A 13,550-nucleotide genomic window follows, 5' to 3' on the forward strand; every position below is an offset into this window, starting at 1 on the left:
TATTTTAATGCTAAAATGACAAGTGAGTCAAACTGACATTTTGTTTTTGTGCTGTTTTGACAGAGTTGAATTAAATATCAATTACTGTGCAGCAAGCAATCCTGAGTGTGTGTGTGTGTGTGTGTGTGTGTGTATGTGTGTATGTCTCTGTGTTAGCAATTTTGAAGACCAACATCCCTTTCACTTGGGTGACTGCCTCTTTCCCCATCACCCCAACATATACCAGGAACACAATACCAGGCTCTCAGCTTTGCTCAGGGATGCTTATGTGAAAGAGCCTTTGGTAAAGTTAGAGCAAAACAATTTCTAACTCTGATTCCACTGTTGATAAGAAGAGGCACTTCTAGCAGCTGAACCGTTTTGTTTCAAAAATCGTGTATATGTTTATTCTTAGCAGCTTTGTTGAGATATGATTAAGATATACTAGGTTACAAATGTTTAGAATATTCCATTGGGTATATTCTTACACAAATAACGTCACAGTGACGTCATCACCACAATCAATTTCCTCATGTCCCTTTGTAATTCCTCCCTCCTGCTTCTCCCTACTCCCCTCCTACACTGATCTGCTTCCGGTCATTATAAATTTGTTTGCATTTACTGGAATTGTGTCATAATGCAATTCCATGGTATGTACTCTTTTGTCTGCTTTCTTTCTCAGTATTATTATTTTCAGATCCACCTATGTCATTGCATGTATCAATAATTCATTTTTTAATTACTCAGTAGTATTTCATTATATGGATATATTTTAAACTTAAAAATCTATTCAACTGTTCATGGACTTTGGGTTGTTTCCAGTTTGGACTATTACAAATAAATTTTCTATAAACATGTTACAAATCTTTGTATGGACATATGCTTTTATTTCTCTTGCAGAAATACTTAGGGGCAGAATGGATAGGTCGTATGGTAGGTGTATGTTGTCCCACAGTTCACTGATGGTCTGTTTTTATATGTTTTGTTCTTTTTTCCTGTGTGTGTTTTATTGGATACTTTCTATTGCTATGTCTTCAAGTTGACTAATCTTTTCCTCTGCAATGTCTAATCACTGCAAAGACCATATAGCTTTTATCTCTAGAATTTCAATTTGGATCCTTTTTATTTCTTTCATGTCTTAACGTGTCCAGTCTTTTCTCTGACTTCTTGCATATGCATTAATAATAATTTGTCTACTACTTTTATCATCGGTGTCATTTCTGTGCTACTTTGGATTGACTGATTTTCACCTCATTACGGCTTGCATTTTCCTTCTTTGTCTGCCTGATAATTTTGGAAAGGATGTCAGGCATTGTAGATTTTACCTTGTTGTCTGTTGGATGTTTTTGTAATCCTAAAACTATTTTTGAGCTTTGTCCTGGGACACAGTTTAAAAAGTTGGGAGTAGTTTGATCCATTCCGGTCTTGCATCTAAGATTTTTAAGGTGGGCCCAGAGATGGCTTTAGTCTGGATTTAATTTTCCCCACTCTGAGGCAAGCACCTTCTTCTTACTTTAACTGATAGCTGATGCCCCCTGAATTGTGAACACCCTCTGGCTGTTAGTACAGGACTATCAGCTGTTTGTGAGCACTGGACACTATTTCCTCTCATCCTTTTGTGCAGTTCTTTTCCTGGTCTCAGGTGGTTTCTTCACGTGCACGATCTAATCAGCTGTCCATTAAGCATTTTAGCTGGACACTCTGAAGATCTTGAGTGTTCTCTCTCTTATCTGGTACTCTATGCATGAACTTTAGCTGTTTCAATTCCTCTCTCTGCACTGCAGCCTGGATAATTTCTTCAGGCAGTGGGCTGAGACAACTGTAGGGCTCCCCTCAATTGTTTCCCATCTCTAAGAGATCACTGTCTTTTGTTGCCTGATGTCGAATGTTCTGGGTGTTGTTTCAGGTATTTTTGTCTGGTGTTTCAGTTGTTTCAAATGGGAGGGCAAATCCAGTTCCTCTTTTTATTTCTTAACCAAAAGTGGAAGTCTCATAGTGAGGCTTTGGAAAAAAAGATGTTTCTGTTCATTGTCTCTTCGTCACCTTTGGTTTTGGTCATGAAACCACAGCAATATAGGTTCTGTCTGAATCTACCTACTGAAACTGCCATCAGTAAGACCCTCCTACTTGCAAGCTGCAAGGCCCTTTACTAGTTATCTGACTTACCTTCACTGTTGCCTTCACTGGTCTCCTCTGGGTTACTTCCTTGCTCTCTGAACTGGCCACAGTCTACTTTGCTAACTTTTCCTTCTGTACCCCAAGCCCCAGCCTTAACCCTTCCATTCTGCATACACTAAACAAGAAAGCTCATCTATTCCCATGGCTAATGAGTCTGAAATCTCTACCTCCAGCTAAGGGCTCATATCTGGAGTCCAGGGCTATATGTCCAACTCAGAAAATCTTGATCAAGCCTCAAGTTTCGATTATCTAAAATAGAGCTTCCATTAACATAAATTCCTAGTTTTCTAATTCCTAAATTCCTTATGAAGTCCAAAATATTTTCAGAACCCTTAAATTGAAAAGCAAGGCTCACATATTTTGAGCCTTACCTACCTCCTAGGTTTATCTAACTTTTTTAAAAAATTTATTTATTTATTTTTGGCTGTGTTGGGTCTTTGTTGTTGCATACGGGCTTTCTCTAGTTGCGGTGAGCCAGGGGCTACTCTTCATTGCAGTGCACAGGCTTCTCGCTGCGGTGACCTCTCTTGTGCAGAACACATGCTCTAGGTGCACGGGCTTCAGTAGTTGTGGCTCATGCGCTCTAAGGCGCAGGCTCAGTAGTTATGGCACATGGGCTTAGTTGCTCTACGGCATGTGGGATCTTCCTGAACCAGGGCTCAAACCCATGTCCCCTGCATTGGCAGGCTGATTCTTAAGAACTGCGCCACCAGGGAAGCCCCGGTTTATTTAACTTAACTTTCTCCTTTGTTCCCTACATTCCTGTCCTTTGGCTTTCTTTCTGCTCCTTAAATAACCTTTCAATAACCTTTCCCACTTGGGTTTTCAATGTGCTATGTTCTCTCTCTGAGATATTCTCTCTCTCAACTTTTTACCTGGCCAAGACTGACTTACACATCCTTCTAGTTTTACCTTGAAATGTCACTTCAGATTTTCCTAGTCCTCCGGGCTGGATTAGATCCCCTGTTATAAGTTCTCAGGGGACCCTGAACTTCTCATTAATTGCCCTTCGTTTCAGTTGAATTTTGATGTATTATCTAGTTATTATATTGATATTTGTTAATAACTGCTAACTCTGTAAGAGAAAGGACAACACATTTTTAATTTACTTCTGTATCCCTAGTATGATACCTAGCACTAAACAGATCCCTAGTAAATATGTCTTGATCAGAATAAATATTTTTATGAAACTGAGGTTTATAACTGAGTTCTAGAGAAGTCTGTTATAATTAAGGACAGGGATTGGCAAGCTACAGCCTTTGAGCCACTGCCACCAACGAAGTTTTCCTAGAACACAGCCATGCCCATTAATTTACATATTGTCTGAGGCCATTTTCCTGCTACAAAGGCAACATTGAGAAGTTACGACAGAGACTGTACTACAGAGATTGTAATTCTGGCCCACAAAATCAAAAATATTTACTCAGGCTCTCTATAGAAAGAGAAATCTCTCTTTGATTTAGAACTTAAGCATTTTACGTGAGTCACAATTTGAGGGTCCTTAATATGCCAAACTGCTTCCTGCTCAAGGGCCCTTGCATATGCTTTCTCTGCCTGGAACACTCTCCTTTCCCTTGACTCTTTGCTGGCCAACTCCCACTTATCCTTCATGTTTTACTCTGCTTGTCATTTCTTCCTAACCCTGAATCTAGAATAGGTTTCTCTCCACCTTGCCTCATTGTGTGGTTCCCTAAACTTAAACTTTCCCTTTAAAGATCCTTTCATAGCTGTCATTGTCTAATTAGGTGTATAGTCATATGTATTATTATTTGCTTGGTGTCTCTAACATTTCCTAAGTGTAAGCTCCAGGAGAGCAACGGTGTATGTTTTGTTCACCATTATACTCCCAATACTTAGAATAATGAGCTCTATGGAGAAAAGCAATAAGCAGAGAAGGGAGATTGAAAGTGCCAGTGGAGGGTTAGAGGAGAGTTGGGTGGTAAAATTTTAAAAACACGTGTTTTTACTCTATTCACAACACTTCTGACAGCAAATGTGTGGGTGTTTATACATCAAGCAATTCTCCAGTTCTCAGTGGACATCGACTGTATGTCCTACCACTTAACTTAATTCTGACACTAACTGCCTGGACTTAGTGCAGACCTCACAAGTTAAGGGTTCAGTCTCATAAGACTGCCCCACACTTCAGATGACAATCTGAAGTCCAAGGTTGTTAACTATACTTCTGGCCAAGCAGCTGTAAGTTGGGAGTTCCCACAAGCCCCTCCTCATGTTCAGTAACTTGGTAGAATGGCTCACAATACTCATGGAAACATCTACTTAAGTTTTTTTTGTATATTATAAAGGATTTTACAAAGGACACAGAGGAAGGGGCACATAGAGCACAGTATGGGAAAGGGGCACAGAGCTTCCACGCTCTCTCTGGATGTATCACCCTCCCAGCACCTCCAGGCGATCACCTGGAAGCTCTCTGAACCCCACAGTTTAGGGATGTTTTTATGGAGATTTCATCAGAAAGGTGTGATCAATCATTAGCTCAAGTTTTAGCTCCTCTTCCCTCCTCAGAGGTTGGGGGTGAAGGGTGGAGCTGAAAGTTCCAAGCCTCTAATCAAGGCTTGGTTTTCTGTGACAGCCCCCAACCTGAAGCCATCTAGGGTCTCCCAGCCAGTCATCTCATTAGCATACAAAAGACACCCTTCTCACTCCAGAGATTCCAAGGGTCTTAGAAGCTCCCCTGTCAGAAACTGGAGTTAAAGACCAAATATTAGAACAAAAGATACTCCTAGCACCCTTATCACTCAAAATTACAAGGGTTTTAGGAACTCTGTTCCAGGAACCAGGAACAAAGACTAAATATATTTCTTATTATATCACAGGTGGTCAGGGCAGATCTCACTGAGAAGATGACTTTGAGCAAAGACTTGAAGAAAGCGAGGGAGGGAGCCATGCAAATAACAAGGCAGAGGAAAGCCTGATTTAAAGATGCTAGGGCAGGTATGTACCTGGCATTTTCAAAGATCAGGAAGGAGACCATTGCAGCTGGAGTAAAATAAGAGAGAATAATAATAATAATAATAAATGAGGTCAGAGAGGAGTGGAAGAGGAAAGATCATATAGGGCTTTGTATTACGTATTTTGCCACTTCCATCAGTGAATTGGAGAGTCATTGTAGGTTTTGAAGCAGAGGAGTGATATAATCTGACTTATTTTTAACAGAGTCACTCTGGCTGCAGTGTTGAGAACCTGATGAGGGGCCTGGATAGCAGTAGGGAGGCCAGTTTGGAGGCTACTAGAGTAATCCAGTGAGACATCATGGTGACTAGGACCAAGGTGGTAGTAGAAGAAAGATGAGAAATAGTTGATTCTAGATATATTTTAAAGGTAGAGCAAAGAGTGTGAAAGAAAGGGGAGAAGAATGATTCCAGATATTTTGGCCTGAGCAACTGAAAGGCTGGGGTTGCCTTCCACTATAATGGAAGTAACTGCGGGTAGATTAGGTTTGGGGTTGACATTGGAAGCTCAGCTGAAAACATGGTAAGATCTTGATGTTTATTAGACCCCAAGGGGAGAAGTCAGGTGTATGTATGAATCTAGAGTTAAGGAGAGCGATCTAGCCTTGAGACTTAAATTCAGGAGGTGGTTGCCTTTAGGTGACATTTAAAGCTGTGATAATACATAAGATCATCAAGGAACCGAGGTAAGAAAGAGACAAGAAGAGCCCCAAGTTGAGTCGTGCTGTGAGTCAAAATTGACAGGTCAGGAGCTGAGAAGGGATGAACAAAATAGCCTAGATGGAGCTAGGGACCAGAGAGGTAGAGGACAACCAAGAGTTTGATGTTTGGTGTTCTCGAATCCAAGTGCAATTTTTTTTTTCAAGGAAGAAAAAGTGAATACCTGCAGCAAGTGCTGCTGAAAAGTAAAGTAGGACACAGGCTGAAATTGACCTCTGTCTTGAGCAATGTAGGGGTCTTGACTAGAGCAGTTCTGGTGGACTGGCAGGGCTTAAAGGAAGGAGCAAGAGAGGAAAGATCTTGGAAACAATTCTTTCCAGGAGTTTCACTGCAAAGAGGAGTAGAATACAGGGCAGTAACTGATGAGAGAAATGGGGTCAAGAAAAAGGTCTTTTAAGATCGGGAAAAGGAGCAGGAATAATGAGGGAGAAGGAAAAAATAGTGGAGAGAGTTCTAGAAGTTTTATATATTAGGAATTTTATCCCTTTGTGAAATGAGTTGCAAATGTTTATTGGTGGTGTGTCATTTTATCTTTTGACTTTGCTTAATGTGTTGTTTTTGCCTTGTAGAAGTTTTTAATTTGTAGTTCAAGGTATCAATCTTTTCTTTTGTGGCTTCTGAGTTTTGAGTCTTAGTTTAAAAGGCCTTTCACATGATACATCAGGGGTTTGTGAAATATGGCTCAAGGGCCCAAATCTAGCCCTTTCCTTGTTTTTATAAATAGAATTTTATTGGAAAAGAGCCACACCCACTTATTTACATAATGTTTGACTGCTTTTGCACTACAGTGGCAGAATTGGGTAGTTGCAAGAGTGACCCTCTGGTCCACAAGTAAAAAGTTTACTATGTGGCCATTTACAGAAAAATATTGCCAACTCCTGTTCTATAGTTTAAAAAAAGACTTTGCCCATGTTTTTTTGGTTTTGGTTTTTCCTTGTTCTTTTATCATTTCTTTCTTTCTTTCTTCTTTCTTTCTCACCCCCACTCCTCTCTTTCCTTACCTTGAGACCTGGAATCTACCGTGGTATGGTGAATATGTTAGGGTTTCAAATTTCTTTTCCTCTAGATTGTCTATTAGTTTTCTCATACCACTTATTGAAAAGTCTGTAATTTCTCCATAGATTTGGGATGCTAACCTTTAACACATACAGTAATAAGTTTCTGTAAATATGTGTGTCGATTTCTGGACTTTCTGTTTTATTCCACTGAACTTTCTGTCTGTACAAGCACCACACTGCTTTAATGATACAGGTTAATATGTAGTTAAGGTTTGCTCCATATCCTCCATCATGACTCTCTTTTTAGAGGTTTTGATTTACTAGTAATATTTTTTGTTAAGTTAGATATATTTGTAATCTTCTATCATCTTACTTTACACTGTGGGATTTTTAATTTGTTTATTTTAATAGAACCTTGCCGTTTCCTTTGTTTTCTACTTTTGCTTTATGACCTGTGATTTTTTTTTATATCTTATTTCTGGCATTTTGGAAAGTATATGATCTGTTTTATTTCTTCTAGTGATTCTCATAACAAATTTGAATAATTCGAAGTGAACAATGGCTGTTATTTTGGCTGCCCACCCAGTTGCCACTCCTGCCTTTTTCTTTGCTAACAGATCCCAATTTGGTTCTGATATCAATATTTCCAGCCAAGGGACTGAATTATGATCATTCTCTTGCCTTTGCCAGTGATTGGTTTAGGGGTGAACATGTGATCCACTTCTGGCTGATGAAATACCAGGATAGATAAGATGAGGGCTTTTAGGAAAGTGTTTCCTTTCTCAAAAGGAAGAATCATCCCCCTGTCTTCCTGCTTTGGATACTGCTGAGTACAGATGTGAATCTTAGAGTTGTGGCAGCCATCTTGTGGTCATGAGGAGCGATATTGCAAATACATGGAAGGTGACAGAATGCAAAGACCAGATGGGCCTAGATTATTGATGCAACCAGTGAGCTGCCAAACTAATCTTTGGACTGCCTTCCCCTGGATGTCTCCTTAAGTAAACAATAGATGTCCACATAGTTTAAGCCCCTGTTAGCTGGGTTTCCTGCTACTTGCAGCCAAAAGCATTCCTAATTAGAACTCAGTTTTTAATTCTTGATTTTCTTTACTTTTTTTCTCCATTACTTTTGGTATTTTATTGGTTTTTATTTTCAGATATTTATTTTTTGATATGGGAAACCTCTATTTAAGCCTTATATTTATCTTTCTACTTGTAATGCATTTTCTTTGACTCCCCTTAGGCCTAACTTAGGCCTGTTGTATTCATGGGTTGTTTTCTATCTGCTTTTCTGTTGTCTGAGAAGGTGGCAAGATGGGGCTCAACTGGGTCTGGGGTGGGAGGGTGGAACCAGGGCTGTGGGTTTCACAGTTGGGGGACTTTGTCACAGAAGACTTTCTCTGTGATTTAGTTAAAAGTTCTGTACTGAGATTTACTCTGAATAGTTAAAGGTGTATCTGACCCAGTGAGAAAAGCCTTTGGTTTTCGGGTTGTTCACCAGATGCCAGGGAACCCAAAGCCTCCTTTTCTCTAAAAGTTGCCTTAGGTGGTAACTTCCTCCCCTCTTCTCCCTGCTTGGGACCGGGGTGGAAAAGGCATGAAAAAATAGGCAAACTAGGAATTCATCATATTTGTCCCTTCCCTGCTTATATCCTGTGTTTCTCTTAGTAAAATAAACAAGCAAAAAATGCCAATTCTTAGTAGTTCTTCCTGTCTCTAATGAATGAATCTGTTTTTCTCTCACACTGAGACAGGCAACCGTTTAGAGAGACTCCTGTCACTTCTCTTTTGAGCTTCATTTCCAAGCGCCATCCCTCACACCATCAGCCTGCTACCCTCTAAATGAAAGGTAGAGTTAGTTTTTTCAGGACTTTATTCCTTCACATTTTTGTCCACTGTATTGCTTCTGGAGGAGTCAAGTAGAAGCTACAGTCAATTTCCAGAATCTTCTCTCTGTAGATACTATTTTTAAATTGTTACATTATGAGGCTGTGCTTCTTCCTTAGTTTGGATGCTTCTGACTTTTTTTTTTTTTTTGCTATTCTTATTTTTGTTCATTTTATTACATTTGAGAGAAGTTTTTTGATTCCTGTATATCTTTCCCAGCTTCTCTGTGGAACTGAAACAGGGTTTACAGACAGTACTGCTTTGATTGCTATATATTTTTAGCAGTGTCTAGAAGTACATGTACAAGAGAATTTGGGCAATTATAAAGATCGTTTGGACGAAAATTACGCCCAAATTTATCTGAAACATCTAGATAATTGTAGGAAAGCATCATTTTTAAAATTTGAAAGTATTCTGATAATAGCTACAATTCTCTCCTCTACTTTGCTTATGCAGGAAGAAACTGAAGATTCCAAAATAGCACCTGTAGTGCTGAGTTGAGACTGGCTTTGTGTCCTTCTGACCACAGTTTCTAATAAATTGTTATTATTATTATTAACTCAAGTCCCATGCTTCTAGTCACAACAACCTGTGCAATAGCAAAACACTTACTTTGCTGAGGAGAGAACCTTAAATGTGACTGTGGGAGTTTGAGCACATTTCACCACACTGAAAGCAGACGTTCTAGGAAGGTATTGACTTCCTTTTGTGTAGCTGGTTAAAATGCTGTGTAGAGCAACCTGCCCCTCAGGTGATACAATTGACTAACCATCAGGCTTACTGAGGAATCTTATCTTCATTCCTGATAGAGTTGAGTTTGAAGACCATTCCGTTTCTGGTGTGAGGCTCTATCGTTTTCATTTGGGGGTTGTGGATTGATGTCCCTAGAGAACCACCGCAGGACACCTCCAGCCTTCCAGGACTCCAGTAGCTGGCATGTGGCCATGAGTTTCCCAGCCTCACTTGCTACTAGGGTTCAGGTGTGACTTAGTTCAGATCCAGTTGTTTGAGATCTTGATTCAAAATTGAGTTATAACACTATTAAGATGTCCCATATTCTCCAGGCATATTATTAAACATAAAAAAAAGTTTTAAACAACCCTGAGTTATAAAAGAACTAAGTTATGTGGGGAGAGAAACAAGCTGTGAATATCTTCTTCCTGACCCAAACAGAACAGAAGCAGTGTGGCCTGGAGCAACTGGCCCTGATGGAAGAGTCCAGGTTCTGCAGCTTCCTGACTGAGGCAAAGATATCAGCATTCTTGGTGGTCTGTTTCTGTGATGAAGTTTGGGGAGTTGTTTCTGGAAGCTCAGCCTAGAGTCTGCTTTTTTAGCACTTACCTCCAAAGAGTCTACCCTTTAATAAATCCTCTTCTGAGTGAAGCAACTAGAACAGATTCTGAGACCTAACACTAAGAACTCTGAACTCCACGGGGCCATGCGAGAAACAATGCTAAGTCAAGGATTCTGCTGCCACAGATCGGGTCCCTTGAGTCTCAGAGATGGGAAACGCAGGCCTCTGTGAGGTGTTTCACCTTGTCTAGTTACTTCCATGGGCTCGTTTAAACTGATGGAAAATGGTCATGTGGGAAATAGAAGACCATTCTTAGAGATATAAGAATGCTCTCAAAGTATGACAGTGCATACAGAGCCATGGGACTCCCTCAGCCTTACCTGTAGGAATGTGATCTCAGGGCATTTTGCCAAAACTTTCTTTGCAAAGGATGCTCTCTTGGGATGATTTGGCTGAAAGTAATAGAGAAATCAGGTTTGGCTGTCTAAAATCATGATGAAAATTTATAATCTCACAAACTAAGAAGCCCAAAGATAGGGCATCACTACTAAAAGTTAATTCTGCAGCTCAGCTATGTCAACGAGACCCAGGTGCTTTCCATCATCTGCTCCACCATCTAGGTGTGATGGCTTTGACTTAGAGACTAGCCCCAACTCTGCATCCAGACATACTGACATCCCTTCAAAGAAGATAATTAATTTACTCTGTCCTTTCTTGCTGAACATGACTTTTTTTTCCCTCTGTCTCCTAGTATTACAAAACATATATCAATGAGTAACTTTGGATATTCATCTTTGCCCATGTGTTCAGACGAAACTGTTGGAATCCTAGAAATGGAATTTCTTGGTCTAAGAAAGCATGCATTTGAAATGTTGATAGCTCTCGCAATATTGCCTTCCCAAAAGATGTGTCAACTAGAAATGTATGAGAGAGCGTGTTTTCCAAAAGACGTTGTGCACTTTTACGGATGAGGTAGCGGGGCTGATTCTGTGAACGGTGAATCAGAGGTACCTGAGGCTAAGCTGAGGAATGTGCCTGCCTAAATTTCTGGTCCCTCCATCTGGCCTCATGATAGGATGGAGGGGACTCTTTCCAAAGTGAAAATCCATGTTTGTGACCAAAGTACCTTTTGGTCCTTAGAAGGACTGGAACCCAAGGGAAGTGAAAACTAACTCAGCCACAAGGCAGAGCAGGTTTAATGAATGGACCCAAAATGAGGCTAGAGAATTCCTGCTGTTTCTATTAAGCTGATAGGAGTTACCCGAAGGCTGTTTTCACAAACCTTTCAAACTCTGATAAACTCACCAGAAGTGTTTTTCAGAGTACACTTTGCTCTAACTGTTTCAGTGTTCGTTCAAGGAAAGTTCTTTTTAGCTTCAAATAACTTTAAAGTTCAAATTTTGAAATACTACAACTTTTCCATTATGGAATTCTGAAGGTTTTGCAGTATTGGGAGTAACAGCTTAGGTTTCATAAGTGTATTCTGGCACCTTAAGTATGCATCAATTTGCAAGCTTTCCCAGGAATGTCAATGCACGATATTCCTAACTTTATTTTATTTTTTTATTTTTTAGATTGTATATATATATGTTAGCATACGGTATTTATTTTTCTCGTTCTGACTTACTTCACTCTGTATGACAGTCTCTAGGTCCACCTACCTCACTACAAATAACTCAATTTCGTTTCTTTCTATGGCTGAGTAATATTCCATTGTATATATGTGCCACATCTTCTTTATCCATTCATCTGTCGATGGACACTTTGGTTGCTTCCATGTCCTGGCTATTGTAAATAGAGCTGCAATGAACATTGTGGTACATGACTCAGTTTTGAATTATGGTTTTCTCAGGGTATATGCCCAGCAGTGGGATTGCTGGGTCATATGGTAGTTCCATTTTTAGTTTTTTGAAGAACCTCCATACTGTTCTCCATAGTGGTTGTACCAATTTACATTCCCACCAACAATGCAAGAGGGTTCCCTTTTCTCCACACCCTCTCCAGCATTTACTGTTTGTAGATACTTTGATGATGCCCATTCTGACCAGTGTGAGGTGATACCTCATTGTAGTTTAGATTTGCATTTCTCTAATGATTAGTGATGTTGAGTATCCTTTCATGTGTTTGCTGTCAATCTGTATATCTTCTTTGGAGAAATATCTAGTTAGGTCTTCTGCCCATTTTTAGATTGGGTTGTTTGTTTTTTTGATATTGAGCTGCATGAGGTCTTGGTAAATTTTGGAGATTAATACTTTGTCAGTTCCTTCATTTGCAAATATTTTCTCCCATTCTGAGGGTTGTCTTTTCATCTTGTTTATGGTTTCCTTTGCTGTGCTAAAGCTTTTAAGTTTCATTAGGTCCCATTTGTTTATTTTTGTTTTTATTTCCATTTCTCTAGGAGGTGAGTTAAAAAGGATCTTTCTGTGATTGATGTCATAGAGTGTTCTGCCTATGTTTTCCTCTAAGAGTTTTATAGTGTCTGGTCTTACATTTAGGTCTTTAATCCACTTGGAGTTTATTTTTGTGTATGGTGTTAGGGAGTGTTCTAATTTCATTCTTTTACATGTAGCTGTCCAGTTTTCCCAGCACCACTTATTGAAGAGGCTGTCTTTACTCCATTGTATATTCTTGCCTCCTTTATCAAAAATAAGGTGTCCATATGAGTGTGGGTTTATCTCTGGGCTTTCTATCCTGTTCCATTGATCTATATTTCTGTTTTTATGCCAGTACCATACTCACTTGATTACTGTAGCTTTGTAGTACAGTCTGAAGTCTGGGAGCCTGATTTCTCCAGTTCAGTTTTTTCTTTCTCAAGATTGCTTTGGCTATTTGGGGTCTTTTATGTTTCCACACAAATTGTGAAATTTTTTGTTCTAGTTCTGTGAAAAATGCCAGTGGTAGTTTGATAGGGATTTCATTGAATCTGTAGATTGCTTTGGGTAGTAGAGTCATTTTCACAATGTTGATTCTTCCAATCCAAGAACATGGTATACCTCTCTATCTGTTTGTATCATCTTTAATTTCCTACATCAGTGTCTTATAGTTTTCTGCATAAAGGTCTTTTGTCTCCTTAGGTAGGATTATTCCTAGGTATTTTATTCTTTTTGTTGCAATGGTAAATGGGAGTGTTTCCTTAATTTTTCTTTCAGACTTTTCATCATTAGTGTATAGGAATGCAAGCGATTTCTGTGCATTAATTTTGTATTCTGCTACTTTACCAAATTCATTGATTAGCTCTAGTAGTTTTCTGGTAGCGTCTTTAGGATTCTCTATGTATAGTATCACATCATCTGCAAACAGTGACAGATTTACTTCTTCTTTTCCAATTTGGATTCCTTTTATTTCCTTTTCTTCTCTGATTGCTGTGGCTAAAACTTCCAAAACTATGTTGAATGATAATGGTGAGAGTGGACAACCTTGTCTTGCTCCTGATCTTAGAGGAAATGCTTTCAGTTTTTCACCATTGAGAGTGATACTGGCTGTGGGTTTGTCATATATGATCTTTATTATGTTGAGGTAA

Source organism: Lagenorhynchus albirostris, chromosome 8, assembly GCF_949774975.1.
Source record: "Lagenorhynchus albirostris chromosome 8, mLagAlb1.1, whole genome shotgun sequence".
In the NCBI taxonomy this organism is placed as follows: Eukaryota; Metazoa; Chordata; class Mammalia; order Artiodactyla; family Delphinidae; genus Lagenorhynchus; species Lagenorhynchus albirostris.